This window comes from Leuciscus leuciscus (assembly GCF_965113295.1).
Source record: "Leuciscus leuciscus genome assembly, chromosome: 20".
Classification (NCBI taxonomy): Eukaryota; Metazoa; Chordata; class Actinopteri; order Cypriniformes; family Leuciscidae; genus Leuciscus; species Leuciscus leuciscus.
Genome location: NC_138744.1, coordinates 89,031 through 103,478, shown reverse-complemented (window position 1 = coordinate 103,478; position 14,448 = coordinate 89,031). Strand labels below are relative to the sequence as shown.

The window sequence follows — 14,448 nt, the reverse complement described above, 5'->3', positions numbered from 1 at the left end:
TGCTAATGCTAATGCTCGATAAACATCTAAAAAAGATGGCCGCCAACGGGTTTCGAAACTTTCGCCTCTGACGCGCGTAAATGTCGCTTCAAACTTTTGTTTTTACGCGCGTCAATCTCGCTCTTGACACGCGAATGTACACATGTGGTCAAGCGTCAAACTAGACGCGGTAGACGCGAATTTGACGCGCTATTCGCGTCCGGTGTGAACGCAGCATTAATGCCTCGTCCGTCTGGAGAGGTGCGCGCGCGCGGTCTGCGGTGACTCGCGCTCTTGCGGCTGCGTCGAGTATAAACAAGGCTTAACGCGCCAGACGCTCAATTCGCGCTATTCGCGCGAACTTGACGCGCGAATGAGGCGTATTCGCGTCTACCGCGCCGCGCTCTACGCCTCATTCGCGCCGCAGGAATTTTTTACGCGCGTAAACGCGTCTTTGCATTGACTTAACATTGAAATCACTCGCGCCTGACGCGCTATTCGCGTCCGGTGTGAACGCACCATTAGACTTTTAAAAATAAAGGTTCCAAAAGAGGGTTTTCGCAGTGATGCCATAGAAGAACCATGTTGATGATTTAATCCTTGGTTCAAGTAGGACATTTAAGTAGCGTTTATAAACGGCCTTATAAAAAATGACTGGTGTGCATCTTGATACAGAACAATGACACTGGCATGTTGTAAGATATGCTTTCAGTTAAACAGCTCAAACATGTGTTTAGTCTGGGACTAGATTTAAAGCTTGTGTGTGGAATATTTCTCAACATTGTCTCTTAAATCACTGCTAATTAACATGTTGAGATCACATCAGGCTCTTTGACAACTGCCTATTTGAGAATCATTTACTTTTGCTTAGAACTGACCATTATCTTAATACATTAATTACTTTTGAACATTTGTGAGTTTGGCTGAGCATCAGATTTATCAAACTTTTCTTGTGACAACCAATCATATCTTCAATAACACTTTTTGAGAATCGCTTACTCTCGATTAGAACAAAACTGACCAGCATATAATTCTCTAAATAGAACAAAACCGATGAATATTTACATCTCCTTATTGTCTTGATCACTCATTCTTGTAGCAGAGTCACTGCAGCACTGATATATATATATATATATATATATATATATATATATAACACTATAAATACAATATATCTATAGATCTAAATCACCCATATCATTGTTATATATCATAATGTCATCCAGCCCTAAAACTTGTTCTTTGGTAAAACAGTGGCATTATAGACATAACAGTAAGTCTTCAACCTTTGGTTGCTAACACATGTCTTCAGTGAACTTACATCTGAGGACACATGTGAGCACATCAAAACTCACCCTGCCAGTTCAGCGAGGCTTCGTGTGAAGGAATAAGAAAACGCCCACATGTCTATGAACCTGAAAGTTAACACTCCTACTTCTGTACTGTATCTAAGAATACATTTAACTTCCCTTACGAAAAAGAAGTATACTTCAAGTTCATTTTATGAAGTATACTTAAGTAATGTTCAAGTATATTTTTAAGTTTACATTATGTAGTAAGTATACTAATGTCAATATGTACTAACGTACATAAAACGTTCCAAGATGGCGGCGCGTGAACAACGCGAGGCTCAGCGTCTCTCTAGAATTTGCTTTTTAGCGTTTTTTTATCTACTTTTGACTGGATTATTCATCCCGAATTGCTGTTCGTTGCTGATCTACAACAGACAGGAGCTTATGAACATTTGGACTCAAAACTCCAATAGTTTTATCGCCGATCTCCGCCTCATCCCAGAGATCTCCAGAACATCGGAGGCTGCTCACTCTTCCTGGCCGGGCGGAAGTGCACGCAGACGGCGCCGAGAACGTAAACAAAGGCGGGGTAGGCGCGGAGGGCTACGAGCTAAGCTAAAGCTAACACCACACCGGCTCCCTTTACCCAGCATTTTCCTCGCCAATGTCCGTTCTCTGGCAAACAAAATGGACGAAATACGGCTCTCCATCACTAACAACAGACGGATTATGGACTCAAATGTCATGATTTTCACCGAAACATGGCTAAACAACAGCTGCCCGGACAATGCTATTGAGTTAGCAGGACGCCACACACACCGAGCCGACAGGATAGCAGACGACTCCGGCAAGACCAGAGGTGGAGGTTTGTGCATTTATATCAACAATGCTTGGTGCATAAACTCTGCCACTACCGAGAGTCACTGCTCACCCAATGTGGAGTTTTTAATGGTCAAATGCAGACCTTATTATCTCCCCAGAGAGCTCACTTCCATAATACTCACTGCAGTGTATACCCCCCCGGATGCTAATGCTAAGTTGGCTATGAAAGAACTTTACACAGCCATTAGCAAACACCAAACTAAACACCCTGAGGCTGCTTTTATTGTTGCTGGTGACTTCAACCACTCCAATTTAAAGACAGTCCTTCCCAGATTCCACCAACATGTCTCCTGTCACACCAGAGGAGACAAAACTTTGGACCATGTTTATTCCAACATGTCTGGAGCCTACAAAGCAACACCCCTCCCCCACATTGGACAATCAGACCATCTCTCCCTGTTCCTCACACCTCGGTACTCACCACTCATCCAACGTGTGAAACCCACTGTGAGGACAGTAAAAGTGTGGCCAGAGGGGACAGATGCTGTGCTCCAGGACCGGTTCAAAAACACAGACTGGAACATGTTCATCCACACAGACTTGGACCAGTACGCCACATCTGTACTGGACCACATCTCCTTGACTACACATAGTGTCACCACCCAGAAACAGATCACCATGTACCCCAACCAGAAGCCTTGGATGAACCGAGATGTTCGTCTCCTCCTGAAGGCCCGCAATACCGCCTTCAGGTCAGGGGATGCACAGGCTTACAGTGCAGCCAGGGCCAAACTGAAGAGGGGCATCAAAAATGCTAAACACCACTACAAAGGGAAGGTAGAAGAACACTTCTCCAACTCCAACCCCCGACGTATGTGGCAAGGTCTCCAGATCATCACAGACTACAGGACCATCAAACCCTCCCCCGCATCCTCTGATGTCCCCTTCCTCAACGAGCTCAACAACTTCTATGCTCGTTTTGAGCGGGGGAACACAACAACTGCAACTAAGGCAGAGGTGACTCCAGACCACCAACCACTGACTCTCTCCCCCACTGATGTAGGAGCGGTGCTGAGCAGGATTAATGTCCACAAGGCTGCAGGTCCTGATGGCATCCCTGGCCGTGTTCTCAGAGCGTGTTCAGTGGAGCTGGCAGGAGTGCTGACGGACATATTCAATCTGTCCTTGGCCCATGCTGTGGTACCGGCCTGCTTCAAATCCACCTCCATCGTTCCGATACCCAAAAACTCCAACCCATCAAGCCTCAACGACTACCGCCCGGTAGCCCTCACCCCAATCATCACAAAGTGCTTAGAGCGGCTGGTCCTAGCACACCTCAAATCCTGTCTCCCCCCCACCCTGGACCCCCACCAATTTGCATTCCGTCAGAACAGGAGCACAGAGGATGCAGTCTCCATAGCGCTGCACACTGTCCTCTCACACCTGGACAATAAAAACACCTACGCCAGAATGCTGTTTATAGACTTCAGTTCAGCGTTCAACACAATCATCCCCTCACAACTCATCAGGAAACTCACAGACCTAGGCATCAGTTCCCTCATGTGCAACTGGTTACTGGACTTCCTGACCTGCCGGCCCCAACATGTCCGGCTGGATAACCACTGTTCATCCATCATCACAATGAACACCGGTGTACCACAAGGCTGTGTGATGAGTCCCTTCCTCTACTCCCTCCTCACCCATGACTGCAGACCTGTCGATGGTTCCAACACCATCATTAAGTTTGCAGATGACACCACGGTGATCGGCCTCATTAAAGACAGCAATGAGGCCGCCTACAGGGAGGAGGTGGATCGTCTGGCTGAGTGGTGCGACACCAACAACCTGCTGCTCAACACCGAGAAGACCAAAGAGCTCATCGTGGACTTCAGGAGGAATGCTGACCCACATCCACCCATCCACATCAAGGGGACGGCTGTGGAGCGTGTGAACAGCTTCAAGTTCCTGGGAGTCCACATCTCAGAGGATCTCACCTGGACGACCAGCTGCTCCAAGCTGGTCAAGAAGGCTCACCAGCGCCTCTTCTTCTTGAGGACTCTGAGGAAGAACAACCTGTCCTCAGACATCCTGGTGAACTTCCACCGCTGCACCATCGAGAGCATCCTGACCAACTGTATAACAGTCTGGTACGGGAGCTGCTCTGCCTCGGACCGGAAGGCGTTGCAGAGGGTGGTGAAAGCCGCCCAGCGCATCGCTGGAGCACCACTTCCTTCCATAGAGGACATCTACAGGAAGCGGTGTCTGAGAAGGGCCGGGAAAATCATCAAAGACCCCAGTCACCCAGCACACAGACTCTTCACCCTCCTGCCCTCTGGGAGGCGCTACAGGAGCCTCCGGACTAAGACCACCAGGTACCGGAACAGCTTCTATCCTACAGCTGTCAGACTCCGGAATTCTGCCTCCTGACATCTCACCCACATTAAAACTCATAGACTGAACATACACGCACTCTCACAACCACTGACAACAACCCATAACTGAACATACACACAATGGACAAAAAACCCCAGTATCCTCATACACACTCATACACAGTGGCTGGACCACCACTTACAGCCACATGCACTTTAATATTACTACTGTATAAATTATTCATATATATCTTACTGTAAATACTGTATAGACAACCATGCTGTACAATACAATACAATAATTATAGTTCTACAGCTGTTATTAATACTTGCATATTGTATATTTATAGTCTGTTATAGTCTTTATTCATATCCATACGTATAACCTGTTCATAGCCTGTACATAGCTTGTACACTTACTACAGTTATAGCCTGTATATACTTATAGTTATAGCACTCATAACATTCCTTCATACCGTGTACATTGTAACATATCTAAAATATATCTATATTTTGTAATATATCTATATTCTTGCTAAAGCACTTCTGGATGGATGCAAACTGCATTTCGTTGCTTGTACTTGTGACGTGCAATGACAATAAAGTTGAATTCTATTCTATTCTATTCTACTAGTAGTAAACTTGTAAGTGGCTACTACCTCTTGGGACTAAATTGGCCCACTTTTAGTATCTAAAAGTATATGTTTAAGTGTACTATAAGTGTAACAGTAGTAAACTAAGTGCACAACTAGTTCATAATTACGTTTCTCAATTTGTACTGCAAGTGAACTTATGGGTATACTAGTAGTTTACTATTTTAATACTTGTAGCAACTTTGAAGTACACTCTAAGTAAACTACTAGTTTAGTAGTTTTATACTGCAAGTTTTCTTTAAGTGAACTTAACATTATACTTATAGTTTACTATTTATATATAATTTATGCACTTGCAGTAGGCCTATACTACTATGTTCAAAAGTTATTTTTTATACTTGAAAAATACCTTTAACTGTACTTTAATTTTAAAAACATTTTATTAGCTTCATGCATCCTTTTTTATCAACACCTGAATGTTAGTAAGTTTCATAAATAAAGGCAACATTTTAAACAAAAAAGATGAGAAAATAATTTTTTTGTCAAAGACTACGCCTTGATCAGATTCAGAAATGTGATCAAACACAGATGGTGTAGATCGAGTTCAACACCCCCAAAGCTTCACAGTCGTTTTCTCTTCATGGGTTACGCTTCATTTCATTTGGAAACATTAAGCAGTTTTGATTTACAAGCTGTTTAATGTTTCATGATTACATTATTTTACATTTGAGTGAGCAATCTTCTATCACTTGTTTCAGCTTCTTCTTCTCCTGTGTTTTGATCCGGAGATTCTGTACTAGAAGATGTGTCATAGCGCCCCCAACCGTATAACAGTGAAAACATGGATAGCTGGAAAATTCAGTCAATGGTGGGGAAAGAGTAAAGTAGAATTAAAGTAAATTCCTATGTACACTACCAGTGGACGAGCCTACCCAAAAATTCAGATACACAGAATTAGAAACATATCTGTTTTATATCAATATTTTAATCAATATTTTCAAACAATGTAAGTTTCATAAGACTGTATATGAAAAACTATGTAAAAAAAAAAAAGTATATTTAATAGGCTACTCGATCAAAAGAGTTAACACAACTACAAGCCAAGTATACTTTGAATAATTAAACTCGATCAAAAGATTGAGTACAAGTACAGGCCAAATATACTTGGACTTTTCTCTCAGTATAAGTCAAGTACACTTAAGTGTAATTAAGTATATTTCTGAGAAGTACATAAAGTATATTTTTGAGAAGTATATAAAATGTAGACTGAAAGTATGCTTTCTTCTTTTTAGTTGAAAAGAAGTATAGTAATAGAACACTTGAATAAACTTATTTTTCGTAAGGGAATTATTATCGCTGTGTACAAGATCAGGTTCAGTTCCATGCTTATTTTATTTACTCTATAAGCTATTCCACCAGAAAGCTTGTTACTATATAAACTTGGAACATGTTAGTTTATAAGACAGTGTGTAATATTATGTTTGTAAAAAAACGTATTTAATAAGCTACTCAACCAAAATAGTAAACACAAGTACAAGCCAAGAATACTTAGAATACTTAATTATACTTTTAAGTATATCTCGATCAACAAGTAGAGGCCAAATAAACTTTTCTGTCAGTATAAGTCAAGTATACTTAAGTGGAATTTGAAGTATATTTCTGAGAAGTACATAAAAAGTAGACTGAAAGTATACTTTCTTATTTTTTTTGTTTAAAAGAAGTATACTAATAGCACACTTGAATAAATTTATTTTTCGTAAGGGTTAGCAACGAGTGGCTTCAGTTTGATTTAGCATGATAAAGCCGTGGATGCACGTCACTGCAAGTCAAGCCGTCACACGAGTCCAACAGCATGTCCACAGAAGACAAAGCTCAAGCCGTCACTCGAGTCCCACAGAAGACAAAGCTGATCTGATCCACTGCCGGTTTTCCCTCATTCCAGCTCCACTTCAGCATCCGGAGGAAAGACAAAACGCTTCTCACATACATCTGCATTCCTCATTTAAAAGGAATGTATTCTTTCAGAGAATCTAATAATGAAACCGGTGTCAAAAAAATTTGATTACATCTGCTGTTTAAATTGCTGTTTTATTCTTAATGTAAAATGTATGGGTTTTTTTTTTTATGTTAAATTAATGTTTTTTGTTTGTTTGTTTTTGTTGGTGAGAAACTAAAGATAAAGCTGTTGTTAATACTGTTGAAACTAAAGATATACAGTAACAGTTAATTATGGTCAATAAATCTGATTTGGACCATCTTTGATCACTGGACCACAACCATCCAATCATTTCCCAGCGACAGAATCAAGCCCCGCCCACATGAGTTCCAGAAGCGTTTCACTCAGATATACGACACTATAGAGGAGAAAAGACGAGCACAACTTCACTTTCATGACTTAATATGAGCTTAATAATGCATAAAGTGATGGGATCCTGACAAGCTATTCTGACGTAAGAAGATGAATATTAGTTCCTTTATACCATGATTTAAAATTTTAACCAACAAAATATCATTATCAGCTGTCAGCGCTGTGTCATATTGAGGTTGGCGATAGACATTGTCCTGATAATGACTCTCAGGGCCAGATGTACTAATGCTTTTGCGCCCACTTCAGGCGTATTTGTTTCGCAAAGTGCGCATAAAACCATGGCGAGGTATGTACGAACGGGACGCACCGAGATGAAAGCGCAGACTGCCTGTCGCGGGAACTGAAAATGGCAAAATGCGCTTATCGTGTCATGCATATTATGACATACGACGGAGTTACGTTACGTTAAAACGACCAAAAATACGCCGTATTCCGCTCCATTCAATAATACTCGCAAATGCTCAGTCGCTCAGAAACAAGATTGATGAGCTTCAAGCAAATTCGAACTATTTACAGGAATACAGGAACGCCTGTATTATGGCCTTCAGTGAGACGTGGCTGTCGTCTAAAGACACTGACACGGATTTATCGATCAGCGGCTTTGGGGCGCCTGTCAGGTTGGATAGAGACGCAGAAGCCACGGGGAAATCTCAGGGTGGTGGTGTGTGTGTATACATAAACCAGCGGTGGTGCAGCAACATCACCATCAGGGAAAAGATATGCACTCCTGACATCGAACTGCTTTCCATCTCCGTTCATCCGTTCTATCTCCCGAGAGAATTTCCCCAGATATTTGTGACTGTAACATATATACACCCCAAAGCAAACATACAAACTGCTGCCGATATCATTCGCAAAGTGACTCAAAGACTTCAATTTCTTTCCCCGGATGCCCCGTGTCTGCTTATGGGGGATTTTAATAACTGCAAACTGAGTAAAACCCTCAACTTTTATCAATACGTCACATGTCCAACTAGGAAAAATAAGACTTTGGACAAGTGCTATGGTTCAATTAAGGAGGTGTGCTCCTACAGTGGTCACATTCAAATCCAGACTCAAAACACTTCTGTTTAGCTATGTATTTACTGAATGAGCACTGTGCTGCTGTTCGTCCGACTGTACTGTATTGTATTTCATTTTATTTTTCTAAACTGTTTTAATTATTCTTGTTTCTTTTTATTATTTTAATTTCTTCTATGTAAAGCACTTTGAATTGCCATTGTGTATGAAATGTGCTATATAAATAAACTTGCCTTGCCTTGCCTAGGGGAACACAGTGTAAAACGCAGTGCGTGCTTGAGACATAACACTAAAGTCCCAAGGGCAGGTGCCCGGGGCTCATACAGTGCCTAATCACAAGGGACTCACAGAGAATCCGGGAAGAGGGGCTAGAATAGCATCATTCCTGTAATATAGAGCTCTGATAAGAGCATATTATATCAAGTGTTCCACACAGCCAGGGCGATCTCGGCCTGGACTGATAAATATGGGGGACTTACATAGATCAGTGATCGACGCTCTAGCAGTTTCAGCATCCTGAGCCGATAGCATCGGGCGGGCAATACTGAAAAATTAAACCGAGAGCAACCTAGCTTGTAAAGCGGGAACCTCGAGGTTATAAAACCTTATAAATGTAGACGGGGAGGCCCAGCCTGCCGCCATACAGATATCTTGCAAGGCAATCCCACTGGACCAAGCCCACGACGAGGCCATGCCTCTTGTGGAGTGCGCTTTGACACCTATCGGGCATTGCAGGCCCTTGGATGTGTAAGCTAGCGCTATAGAATCAACTATCCATCTGGATAGACTCTGTTTTGATGCAGCTAGTCCCTTAGAACGTCCGCTGAACAAAAACAAAGAGCTGCTCCGTCTGTCTGAAAACAGATGAGCGAAGACACATAGGCTCTTAACGCCCTGACCGGGCAAAGGAAGCCTGCGTCCCCCTCCTCTTCAGATACCGGCAGGGCCTACAGGGAGATAACCTGTGCCCTAAACGGTGTATTGAGGGATTTAGGAACATATCTGTGCTTTGGTTTGAGTATGACTCTCGAGTCATTAGGCCCAAACTTCATACACGTCGCGCTCACTGAGAGCGCTTGCAAATCCCCTATGCGCTTCACTGAAGCGAGAGCCAGAAGAAACACTGTTTTGAAAGACAAGAGTTTCAGGTCTATTGACTGTATTGACTCGAATGGGGCACCTTTCATGGCTTCCAGAACCGTGGAAAGGTCCCAAACGGGAACTGAGGGAGGTCTGGGAGGGTTCAGCCTCTTAGCTCCTCTAAGGAAGCGAATGACCAGATCGTTCCTTCCTAGTGACTGGCCAAGCGGTGGTTCAGCGAACGCTGCTATGGCCGCCACATAAACTTTGAGCGTGGATGGGGTTCTGCCCTTATCCAGAAGCTCTTATAAAAAAAGGAGAGAACCTCCGGCACCCCACAGCGTGAGGGTGAAGTGCCACTCGCTGTACACCAGCTAGTGAACACAGACCATTTTGAGGAATAGAGCCGCCTCGTAGATGGAGCTCTAGCCTGTGTGATCGTGTTTAACACTCCCGCTGGGAGGTTAACGGGTACCTGTTGATGGCCCACACATGTAGGGACCAAAGCTCCGGGTAAGGATGCCAGATCGAGCCGTTTGCCTGCGAGAGGAGATCCTCACCGGTATCGGCCACAGGGCGGTACTCGTCAGCTGCATCAGGACTGGAAACCAGACCTGGTTTGTCCAAAAATGGGGCGACGAGTAGCACCGGGCATCCGCTCTCCCTGATTCGCTCTAACACCTGGGGTAGGAGCGTGACAGGGGGAAACGCATAGAGCGGGCAGCGGGGCCACGTGAGCCAGCGCATCCCTGCTCTTGGAGAAAAATTCCTGACAATGAGCGTTCTCTTGAGACGCAAATAGGTCTATTTTCGCTCTGCCAAATGTCCTCCATAGCAGTTTGACTGTCTGTGGGTGTAAAGACCATTCTCCTGCCGGAAGATAGTTTCTGGACAGTCTGTCTGGTCCCACATTCAGATGGCCGGGCACATGCGCTGCCCTGAGCGAGCGCGGATTGTGCTGAGCCCAGACCAGGAGGTGTTCCGTCAGCCTGTGAAGGATTCTGGATCTGATACCTCCTTGGTGATTTATATAAGCCACCACTGACATGTTGTCCGAACGGACCAAGACGTGGTGTCTTTTATCTGGGGACAAAAAGCGCCTCTGCGCGTTGTCGACTGCCATCATTTCCAGGCAGTTTATATGCAGAAGCCTCTCCCGTTCCGACCACTGGCCGAATAACGGTCTGCCCTCGAGCAGCGCTCCCCATCCCGAGGTTGAGGCGTCCGTAGACACCACCTTCACACTCGAGGAAGTCCCCAGGCTTACTCCTGACCGGTACCAGTCGGTCACTGTCCAAGGTTTCAGAGCTGCGACGCATTTCTGATCGACCTTGAGGCGTGCGAGACCGGAGGTCCAAGCTCTGCGCGGCGCGCGCTTTCAACCAATACTGCAGTGGGCGCATGCGAAGCAGACCCAGCTGAAGCACTGAGGATGCTGAAGCCATGAGACCCAGTGTGGCAACCCGGAAGTGGATTCGAAGGATAATTAGCCAACTACGCCACTCAGTTACACCCAGAGAATTTAGTGTCTCTAAAAGGACACGCAAGTTCGTTCACCAATAATCGCTCAGAGACATGGGTAACAATACAAAACGGTTGACTTTATTAAGTTACACAATCACTTTAAAACAATCATTAAAATATATCAGGCCTTAGCCAAGCACAGCTCATCATAAGGGTTTGGCTCTAAGAAGGTCACAGGAACACCGGCTAACTGGGGCTTACCAGCAGGGTCAGGCTATCAGAGATTAGGCTGCCTATATCATTCCTTTCACCAGTGCACGCAAACACACGCACTCACACCATACTCCACGGATGGACACGGCACACTGTGAACAACACACCACCACCACTTAGAAGGGAATAGAGCCGGCCTCCCTGCCTTTGGCACCCAGATCCTGCGACACAAGAACAGAGCAATCTTAATAAGAGTCACTAAAAATGCACACAGAATAATTAAAGCACTGAATTGCCCGATGTCGATTTAAATTAAACAACAAAACCCAAAATAAGAATTAACAAAGCTGGAAAAGAAATGTACAAGGCCTATTTGCCCTCAAATTACAAATCATAAATTAAACAAATAAATTAAACAAAAAGAGTTAAAGAAATGCAAAAGCAAGACAATGGATTTTAGTTTACAGAAAAATAAACCAAACTGATCTCAACAGTTTGCAGGAAAATACACTAAACTGGTTTTAACAGTTTACAGAAAAATAAACCAAACCGATCTCAATCAGTTTACAATAAATAAGCAGCAAAACAAAATACAAAGTATAAAGTTGCATTTAATAGGATAAACCAAATAAGCCACACAAAATAAATGCACTGCAAAACAAACCCCAAAAAAAGATAAAGCTCTTTGCAAAATAGAAAACCAAATAATAACAAAAACAAACTATATTAGAATATGCAAAGGCAAAGAGCAGAGAGTATCACTGCTATTCAAATATAAATAAAGACGACTTAAACAAAACAAAAGAAAATAGAAAATGTAAAGCAAAATCAACACAAAACAAAACAGCAATGTTATCCGTGGGCAGGACGTGAAACGCGCCCAACAAGCAGTCGCACCAGCAGTGCGAGATCTGCATGAGAAACAAATCCGTTGATTTGAACCATACGAGAGGGAATGACGATCAAGCAATCAGCTTACGCTCTCCAACGTTTTAGGGAGAGCACCAATGACGAATCTGATGCGTGCATACTCAGGAGCGCACACACCCAACAACGGCAGTCACAGCAATAGTGCGAGACCCGCACGAGGAAACGGAACAGCTGACTCGCACTTTACGAGAGGAAATGGCAATCAAGCAATCAAGAGCTTACTCTCTAATGTCCACACCTGATGCCGGAAGCAGCCACAGTACTGTTTGCGGCGCGTCAGTGACGTTGACAAATGACGTTGACCTCAAGCACAGGTCTATCGCACTTTATATCCCCATGGTGACAGCCAATTGGCTTACGATCCACATATAATTATAAGGGAAGGTAAAGGGCTTTCCTACCACACCAGCATCCTTTGAAACTTTTTGAGCGGGACTAAGGCGCTGTGGCGAAAAATCTCTGTCATACGCTGAATACTTAGTCTGCGCTGCGGCGACAGCTGTGCTGTCATAGACAGCGAGTCCAGATCTGTGCCCAGAAAAGATATTGTATGACTGGGAGACAGCGAACTCTTCGCCCAATTGACTGTGAGACCTAAATTCTCGAGGTGATCGAGTAATATGGTCCTGTGTTCTATGAGCTCCGACTGTGATCGAGCTAGAACCAGCCAATCGTCCAAATAATTCAGCACTCGTATGCCTCGGAGCCTGAGGGGTGCGAGCGCTGCATCCATTCACATCGTGAATGCGCGAGGTGCCAGGGATAGGCCAAATGGCAGGACTGTGTACTGATATGCCTGACCCTCGAAGGCGAATCTCAAAAAATCGCCTGTGACGTGACGCTATCCAGTGACGTCTTTCAGATCTATCGACATGAACCAGTCCCCTTGGCAAATTTGCGAGAGGATTTTCTTGGTCGTGAGCATTCTGAACCGTCGTTTCAGAAGTGCTTTGTTTAGTCGTCTTAGATCTAGAATGGGTCTGAGACCCCCGTCTTTTGGGGTACCAGAAAATATCTGCTGTGCATGCCCCCTTCGCTCTGAGCTTGTGATAAGGGTTCTATAGCCCCTTTGCTCAGTAACTTCGCTATTTCGGCTCGAAGTAGGTGTGCTACTCCCTTTTTCACCGTAGTATCGATTCGCGCCGCTTTGCGTTGCGGGCGTCGACCGAACTGTAGCGAATAGCCTCTTTCTATAATGTCTAGCACCCACTTCGAAACCCCGGGTAGCCTTGCCCATGCGTTTGCACGAATGGCTAGGGGTTGAATGCGAAGCGCGCTCTGGTCGCTCAGCGACAGAGGGGCTTCAGTGTGCTGCAACATAAGCGTCGCGCTTATGACATTTGAGGCAGGGGGCGCGCTGATAACAGCGGGCAGATTGCCCGCGCTCAACTCCTCTGCGGTGGTCAACCGAGAGGGGGAGGGCTGGGCGAGTCCCGTAAGACCTGTCATGTCTATGTGTGAATGTGGGCGTGGGATAGCGGGCACATTTACAACACTGAGAGCATTGTCTGCCTGAGCAGAGCGAATGCATGTTGGTTTCGTTTTACAGAAACCTTGAGACATGCAGAACGTAGTGTTTGTGGGCAGTGGGCACATTTACCACATTTAATGCGCAATCGATCTGGATCGATTTCATGTGCGCGAGCCCTGTGTGACGGGCTGTGTTTCTGTGTAGGAATGAGCACTGGGCACCAGAAAATACACTCTTATGGGATTTATCTGGGTAGCCGTAAAAGCGGCGTTTGTGTGCAGGCAAGCGGGCTGTGTCGCCGACTTGTTTACTGCAGAATACACTGGAACAGTCGCATTTACTGGAACTGAACGAGCGAGAAGTTGCCATAGAAACAGAGAGCGTCAACATGCTGGCGTTTGTTTGCAGGCGTGCGTGTATTACAATAGGCTCGTCCACTGCAATATTGACATTTCCAGAGAAATGTGTGAGAATGGAGGTAGATCCAGCAGCTGGACTAGGAACACACTCTTTTCTCCTTTCGCCAGTGACGCACGGAAACCATAGAAACGGTGCTTGGGTGCAGGCGAGCGGGTTGTACAACGCGTTCGTTGGCTGCAAAAATACACATCTGCAGTCGCCTTTTCAGGGAACTGACAGAGCGAGCATTGACGGCATAATTTTATCTGCCGGTAGACCCGGGATCGAACACGGGTCTCTCGCGTGAAAAGCCTGAGAATCTGCCACTGGGCCACAGGGGGGAACACAAAGGCTTTCAGATGCACGAGCATATAAGAGCGTCAACATGTTTTCTTCGGCGTTTGCTTGCAGGCGCTGCAATATTTATATTTCCAGTCGCCTGATC

At 44.8% G+C, this 14,448-nt stretch overlaps 1 long non-coding RNA gene across 1 annotated transcript; it reads right to left on the bottom strand.

The window, feature by feature from the left end:
• Nucleotides 1–5,443: 5,443 nt before the first annotated feature.
• On the bottom strand, nt 5,444–7,810 carry LOC309484623. The gene is made up of 2 exons (XR_014200926.1): nt 5,708–7,810; nt 5,444–5,530 (listed from the first exon to the last, which is right to left on the bottom strand). It is a non-coding gene; the product is annotated as an uncharacterized lncRNA (long non-coding RNA).
• Nucleotides 7,811–14,448: the final 6,638 nt, after the last annotated feature.